The sequence below is a fragment of the Lolium rigidum genome, chromosome 5, assembly GCF_022539505.1.
Source record: "Lolium rigidum isolate FL_2022 chromosome 5, APGP_CSIRO_Lrig_0.1, whole genome shotgun sequence".
Taxonomy (NCBI): Eukaryota; Viridiplantae; Streptophyta; class Magnoliopsida; order Poales; family Poaceae; genus Lolium; species Lolium rigidum.
In genome coordinates, this window is record NC_061512.1 from 76,601,214 (window position 1) to 76,609,199 (window position 7,986).

The following is a 7,986-nucleotide window of genomic DNA, read 5'->3' on the forward strand; positions in this document are numbered from 1 at the left end:
TAAAGACGAATTTTTTTGGGGCACTTAACTTGCTCAGATGAAAAAGCTCAAATTGAATGAAAGTTGCGTACATATCTGAGGATCACGCACGTAAATTGGCAGATTTGTCTGGGTTACCTACAGACGGGGCTGCTCAATTTCGTGACAGTAAGAAATCTGTTTCTGCGCAGTAATCCAAATCTAGTATTGACTTTACTATCAAAGACTTTACTTGGCATAACAATGCAATAAAATAAAGATAAGAAGAGGTTGCTACAGTAATAACAACTTCTAAGACTCAAATATAAAACAAAGTGCAGAAGTAAAATAATGGGTTGTCTCCCATAAGCGCTTTTCTTTAACGCCTTTCAGCTAGGCGCAGAAAGTGTGTATCAAGTATTATCAAGAGATGAAGCATCAACATCATAACTTGTTCTAATAATAGAATCATAAGGTAACTTCATTCTCTTTCTAGGGAAGTGTGCCATACCTTTCTTGAGAGGAAATTGATACTTAATATTGCCTTCCTTCATATCAATAATAGCACCAACAGTTCGAAGAAAAGGTCTTCCCAAAATAATGGGACAAGATGCATTGCATTCAATATCCAAGATAACAAAATCAACGGGGACAAGGTTATTGTTAACCGTAATGTGAATATTATCAATCCTCCCCAAAGGTTTCTTTATAGAATGATCAACAAGATTAACATCCAAATAACAATTTTTCAATGGTGGCAAGTCAAGCATATCATAGATTTTCTTAGGCATAATAGAAATACTTGCACCAAGATCACATAAAGCATTACAATCAAAATCATTGACCTTCATCTTAATGATGGGCTCCCAACCATCTTCTAACTTCCTAGGAATAGAAGTTTCAAGTTTTAATTTCTCTTCTCTAGCTTTTATGAGAGCATTTGTAATATGTTTTGTAAAGGCCGAATTTATAGCACTAGCATTAGGACCTCTAGCAAGTTTTTGTAAGAACTTAATAACTTCAGAGATATGACAATCATCAAAATCTAAACAATTATGATCTACAGCAATGGGATCATTATCCCCAATATTTTGAAAAATTTCAGCAGTTTTATCACAAACAGCTTATGCAGTTTTAGCAATTTCAGCAGTTTCAAGCAATTTTGCACGCTTTGCACTAGGAGTAGAAACATTGCCAACACCAATTATTTTACCATTGATAGTAGGAGGTGTAGCAACATGTGAAGCATTATCATTACTAGTGGTGGTAATAGTCCAAACTTTAGCTACATTATTCTCTTTAGCATTTTCTTCTCTTTCCCACCTAGCATGCAATTCAGCCATCAATCTAATATTTTCATTAATTCGAACTTGGATGGCGTTTGCTGTACCAAATGACTTAATATCTTTATCTTCTTTAGGCATAACTTTCAATTTTAAAAGATCAACATCAGAGGCAAGACTATTAACCTTAGAAGCAAGAATATCAATTTTATCAAGCTTTTCTTCAACAGATTTGTTAAAAGCAGTTTGTGTACTAATAAATTCTTTAAGCATGGCTTCAAGACCAGGGGTACACTCCTATTATTGTTGTAAGAATTACCATAAGAATTACCATAACCATACCATTATTAGAAGGATATGGCCTATAGTTGTTACCGAAATTATTCCTATAAGCATTGTTGTTGAAATTATTATTTTTAATGAAGTTCACATCAACATGCTCTTCTTGAGCAACCAATGAAGCTAAAGGAACATTATTAGGATCAACATTAGATCTAGCATTCACAAGCATAGACATAATAGCATCAATCTTATCACTCAAGGAGGAGGTTTCTTCAACGAGAATTTACCTTCTTACCTTGTGGAGCCCTTTCGAGTGTGCCATTCGGAGTAATTTATCATCATATCATCAAGGAGCTTTGTTGCCGCGCCTAAGGTGATGGACATAAAAGTACCTCCAGCAGCTGAATCCAATAGGTTCCGCGAAGAAAAATTCAATCCTGCATAGAAGGTTTGGATGATCATCCAAGTAGTCAGTCCATGGGTAGGGCAATTCTTCACCAAAGATTTAATTGTTTCCCATGCTTGAGTAACATGTTCATTATCCAATTGCTTAAAATTCATTATGCTACTTCTCAAAGATATAATTTTAGCGGGAGGATAATATCTACCAATGAAAGCATCCTTACATTTAGTCCATGAATCAATACTATTCTTATACAAAGATAGCAACCAATGTTTAGCTCTTCCTCTTAAAGAGAAAAGAAACAATTTTAATTTTATAATGTCACCATCTACATCCTTATACTTTTGCATTTCACAAAGTTCAACAAAATTATTAAGATGGGCAGCAGCATCATCAGAACTAACACCAGAAAATTGCTCTCTCATAACAAGATTCGAGTAAAGCGGGTTTAATTTCATAAAATTCTCACTGTAGCGGCAGGTGGAGCAATAGGTGTGCATAGGAAATCATTATTATTTGTGCTAGTGAAATCACACAACTTAGTATTCTCAGGAGTACCCATTTTAGCAGTAGTAAATAAAGCAAACTAAATAAAGTAAATGCAAGTAACTAATTTTTTGTGTTTTTAATATAGAGAACGCAAACAAGACAGTAAATAAAGTAAAGCTAGTAACTAATTTTTTTGTATTTTTGATATAGAGAGCAAACAAAGCAGTAAATAAAATAAAGTAAAGCAAGACAATAACAAAGTAAAGAGATTGGATGTGGAAGACTCCACTTGCAGCGTGTCTTGATCTCCCCGGCAACGGCGCCAGAAATTTAGCTTGATGACGCGTAGAGCACACGCCTGTTAGGAACCCCAAGTGGAAGGTGTGATGCGTACAGCAGCAAGTTTCTCTCAGTAAGAAACCAAGGTTTATCGAACCAGTAGGAGTCAAGGGCCATGTGAAGGTTGTTGGTGACGGAGTGTAGTGCGGCGCAACACCAGGGATTCCAGCGCCAATGTGGAACCTGCACAACACAATCAAAATACTTTGCCCCAACGTAACAGTGAGGTTGTCAATCTCACCGGCTTGCTGTAAACAAAGGATTAAATGTATGGTGTGGAAAATGATGTTTGTTTGCGAAGAACAGTAGAGAACAATGATTGCAGTAGATTGTATTCAGATGTAAAAGAATGGACCGGGGTCTACAGTTCACTAGTGGTGTATCTCCAATAAGATAAATAGCATGTTGGGTGAACAAATTACAGTTGGGCAATTGACAAATAGAGAGGGCATAACAATGCACATACATATCATGATGACTACTATGAGATTTACTTAGGGCATTACAACAAAGTACATAGACCGCTATCGAGCATGCATCTATGTCTAAAAAGTCCACCTTCGGGTTAGCATCCGCACCCCTTCCAGTATTAAGTTGCAAACAACAGACAATTGCATTAAGTATGGTGCGTAATGTAATCAACACAAATATCCTTAGACAAAGCATTGATGTTTTATCCCTAGTGGCAACAAGACATCCACAACCTTAGAACTTTCCGTAACTCGTCCCGGATTCAATGGAGGCATGAACCCACTATCGAGCATAAATACTCCCTCTTGGAGTCACAAGTATCAACTTGGCCGGAGCCTCTACTAGCAACGGAGAGCATGCAAGATCATAAACAACACATATATGATAGATCAATAATCAACTTGACATAGTATTCCATATTCATCGGATCCCAACAAACACAACATGTAGCATTACAAATAGACGATCTTGATCATGATAGGCAGCTCACAAGATCTAACATGATAGCACAATGAGGAGAAGACAACCATCTAGCTACTGCTATGGACCCATAGTCCATGGATGAACTATTCACACATCAGTCCGGAGGCGATCATGGTGATGTAGAGTCCTCCGGGTGATGATTCCCCTCTCCGGCAGGGTGCCGGAGGTGATCTCCTGAATCCCCCGAGATGGGATTGGCGGCGGCGGCGTCTCTGGAACTTTTTCCGTATCGTGGCTCTCGGTACAGGGGTTTTCGCGACGAAGGCTATAAGTAGGCGGAAGGGCAGCGTCGGTGGAGGCACGAGGGCCCCACACCATAGGGCGGCGCGGGCCCCACCCAGGCCGCACGGCCCTGTGGTCTGGGCGCCTCGTCGCCCCACTTCGTATCCCCTCCGGTCTTTTGGAAGCTCCGTGGAAAAATAAGATCCTGGGCGTTGATTTCGTCCAATTCCGAGAATATTTCCTTTGTAGGATTTCTGAAACCAAAAACAGCGAAAACAAGAATCGGCTCTTCGGCATCTCGTCAATAGGTTAGTGCCGGAAAATGCATAATAATGACATAAAGTATGTATAAAACATGTGAGTATCATCATAAAAGTAGCATGGAACATAAGAAATTATAGATACGTTTGGGACGTATCAACAGGTTCGACGCGGGAGCACATGGCCGAGACGATGGAGTTGTAGTCCGAGTCGAGGCCGGCGAGGGCGTAGGAGACAATGTCTTCCTTGTCCAGCTTCTTGCCTGCAGCAGCCATCTCATCCGCCATGGTTCGGATCTTGCCGAAGAACTAAGCGATGGTCATGTTCCCTTTTTGCAGATTGGCGAGGGCGATGCGCGTGTTGACGGTGCGAGCGCGCGTCTACGAGGTGAACATGCCTTGGATGGCCGCCCACAACGTTGCCGAGGTAGTGTTGTTGACGACCTGTGTGGAGATCTCACGAGACAAGGTGGTCAGAAGAAAACACAGAAGTTGCTGGTCTCTTGCCAGCCACATACCATAGGCAGGGTTTGCTTCTTTCTCTGTCTTGTCGCCATGGGTGACCTCGATCTCTTTGGCAGGCAGGGCCTGCTCGATGTCGAGGAAGGGCTCCATCTGAGCACCCCTGATGGCAGACATGACCTGAGCCTTCCACATGACATGGTTGCTCTTGGTCAGCTTCTCGGTGATGTTGTGGCCGAAGCTGGTTCCGGCGGTGGGTTGGTGGATGAGCTCGCCATGGATCTCGAGAGGACAAGCTCTGATACCATGTGGAAAATCTGTATGAGATGGTTTGAAGCGTGCCTTGGAACTCGGCCGCGTTGCATGTTATATAGGGGTCAAACGACCAGATAGTTTACAGAGCTTGTTACAGATTGGATTGATCAACAAGAAAGGAACTAGAACGGTTTATCTACACCGTTAGGATTACAACAACTTATCTCTACGCAATGCTCTAGAAGCTTCATGTTTAACAAGATCTTCCATGGCTGGTCAACTTCAAGACTGTCAAGAGCTATGCAAATCTCTGCCCTGAAGATGGACCAGCGGTTCGATGGTGATGGCGGCTTCTGAAGTGAGGATAAAGGTGCTCGACAAGGATCTGCTAAACTGGTTGTGAGCTCCCGTCTTCGCCATAGGATGAATTACGGATGCCCCCAAAATTTTAGTTGGTGGGGCCATTTGTTTCTGTTTTTAGGGCAAATGCTCCAACGGCAAGCTACTTTCACCTATTGTCGGATTTGTAGGTGTTGAGTGGTTGCTTCGGGTTTTATGATGTATGATCTTGGCATATCCCTTTTAAATAAAATTTAAATAAAAGTTGTATGCATCGCTTTGATGCAGGGGTTCCCCATTTCGAAAAACAATTCTACCACTTTTTTTTGTCTAGTTTTTAAGCTGATTTTTACGCTTGACTTCCTTCTTCAGCTCAAGCTCTTCATCAACATCACTCGGGCATCAGACGCACCAGTCCGTTAGAGAAATTACTTAAGGTTTTATCCTTAGAAGCTACAGGGAACAAACATGCATGTTCGAGCTCCTTTTGTCGTGCAGCAACTTGCCCCTCGATCGTCTCTTACATATTCTCCAAACAAAGTGTTACGTGTGTTTACAGTTTACGTAGGTTTGACACTGGCTATTCCTCTCATGCTTCTTAACTCTAGTTACGTTTGTAGCTTCTACCATACCGGGAATACGAGTAAAAGAAAGGACGCTGCTACACGGTGCTATAGCACCCGTTAGTCTTAGGGAGTGCTCCCCTTGTCTGAAAGCAATATTTATTTTGAAAGGAAAGATCTACACACTTGAAAGCGACATGTTACCAGAAAAGGAAATTGGCTGGTCCCCTACCTGCTAATTGCGCAGATCATCTGTGCATAGTTATTCTTTCTTATTATTTCGGCTCTTCTTTTTCACCTGTCAGACCCATTTGCCCACTGCAGAGTTCACTACCACAAAAATTACTACTCCAATGCAAAGCTGGCAGTAGCTAGATGTAGAAAAACGAAAAAAAAAAAATACATCCAGATGAACCGTGAACGACTTTGGATGCAAAAAAAAAAGGAAAAATACTACATCCTATGCTATTGTTAAATGTAAGAAAATAGTGCTTACATGTAATAAAATGGTAATTAGATGTAACAAAATGCTAATTAAGTGTAAAAAACAATAATTAGATGTAAAAAAAACCAGAGGTGTTCAACTGCTTGTTAGATGTAAGACAATAGTGCTTACATGTAATAAAATGGTAACTAGATGTAACAAAATGCTAATTAAGTGTAAAAAATAATAATTAGATGTAAAAAAATCAGAGGTGTTCAACTGCTTGTTAGATGTAAGACAATAGTGCTTACATGTAATAAAATATTATTTAGATGTAACAAAAAATTAGAGATGTATGGAGAATAGTCTATGGTTGTAAAAAGAATAGATGAATCTATGCCGGACAAAATACGACTTAGTACTAGAGCTGGATTAGTACTACTATTGAACAGATCAACGTTGAATAGTTCTGAAAAAATTCATCTGCGAGGACTATAGTACAACGGGACTCACGCATGCACCATGGATGCACTAGTAGACAGTGGAGGGTGGGCAGGTCGCGCTGGGTGGATGGGTACGACCACGGCATCAGCCCACCGTCCTGCGCACCGGCGCGCGGCTTGTCGGCGAGCAGCAGCCGGTCGTGGTCAGAGGCGAGAAGCAGGTCGGCCGCCGGCGTCGAGGTCGTCGTGTTCCAGGCCATGTGCAGAACGCGCGGCCGGTCGGCGAGCAGCAGTCCGTCTTGGTCGAAGGCGAGCAGCAGGTCTCTCGCCGGCGTCGAGGTCGTCGTGGTCCAGGCCATCTGCAGAACGCGCGGCCGGTCGGCGAGCAGCAGCCCGTCGTAGTCAGAGGTGGGCAGCAGGTCGGCTGCTGGCGCCGAGGGCCGTCGTGGTCCAGGCCATTTGCAGAACGCGCGGCCGGAACGCGAGCTGCATCTCGTACCCACCGGCGTCGAGGACGTTGCGCGGCCAGGACGCGAGCTTCATCTCGCAGCTGCCGGCGTTGAGGCCGTCGTGGCCAGCCCACATGGGGAACCGGCGCTGGCCCTCCCCCGCAGGCCGCAGAATCACCACCGCCATGGCCGCCGCCCCCACCCGCCGCTCGGGTTCCAGTTCGTGGTTGAGATTTGAGAAGATGGAGATAGAGATTTGAGAAGATGGAGATATGCAGGTGGGGATGAGGGATGAGTGGACGAGAAGAGAAGAGAGGCACATGCGCGTGGTCTCGCTGGAAAGTCATCCACCGCCTGATCTTCATCCGACGGACACGATGGGGAGCACCGTGTAAGACACTAGAGTGCTCCCGCACGGAATAGAATTTGGGTAAAAGAAAAGGCTCATTAGCCACGGTTTTGAGGCCTGTCGTTACATATCTCTCATTATGGGAATCTCAAAACAAACAATTCGTAAACTGTTTCCCATGTTCACAAGCGATAGTGACAAAATTCAATTGTTACCTTAGTTATGTACATTACTAATTATTAATTGTAAAATAACTTACGATTAATCGGAATCAAGTGTTTCCGATGTGCATTGCAAACTACGAAAATGTGAACTAAAAAAACTAAGAAAATGTCTAACTTCACCGGGTTCAGAATATCAAGGACAGAGATTAAACCAAAAAGAAACTCCACCTTATGGTTCTGCGTATCGTCGCCTGCTCCTCCGTCTTACAAATCGCCTTAAAGGACATAAAAGATGAAAGAAGTCATTAATGCACAGGTAAACAGGATCAATAATCTGCATGTAATCAA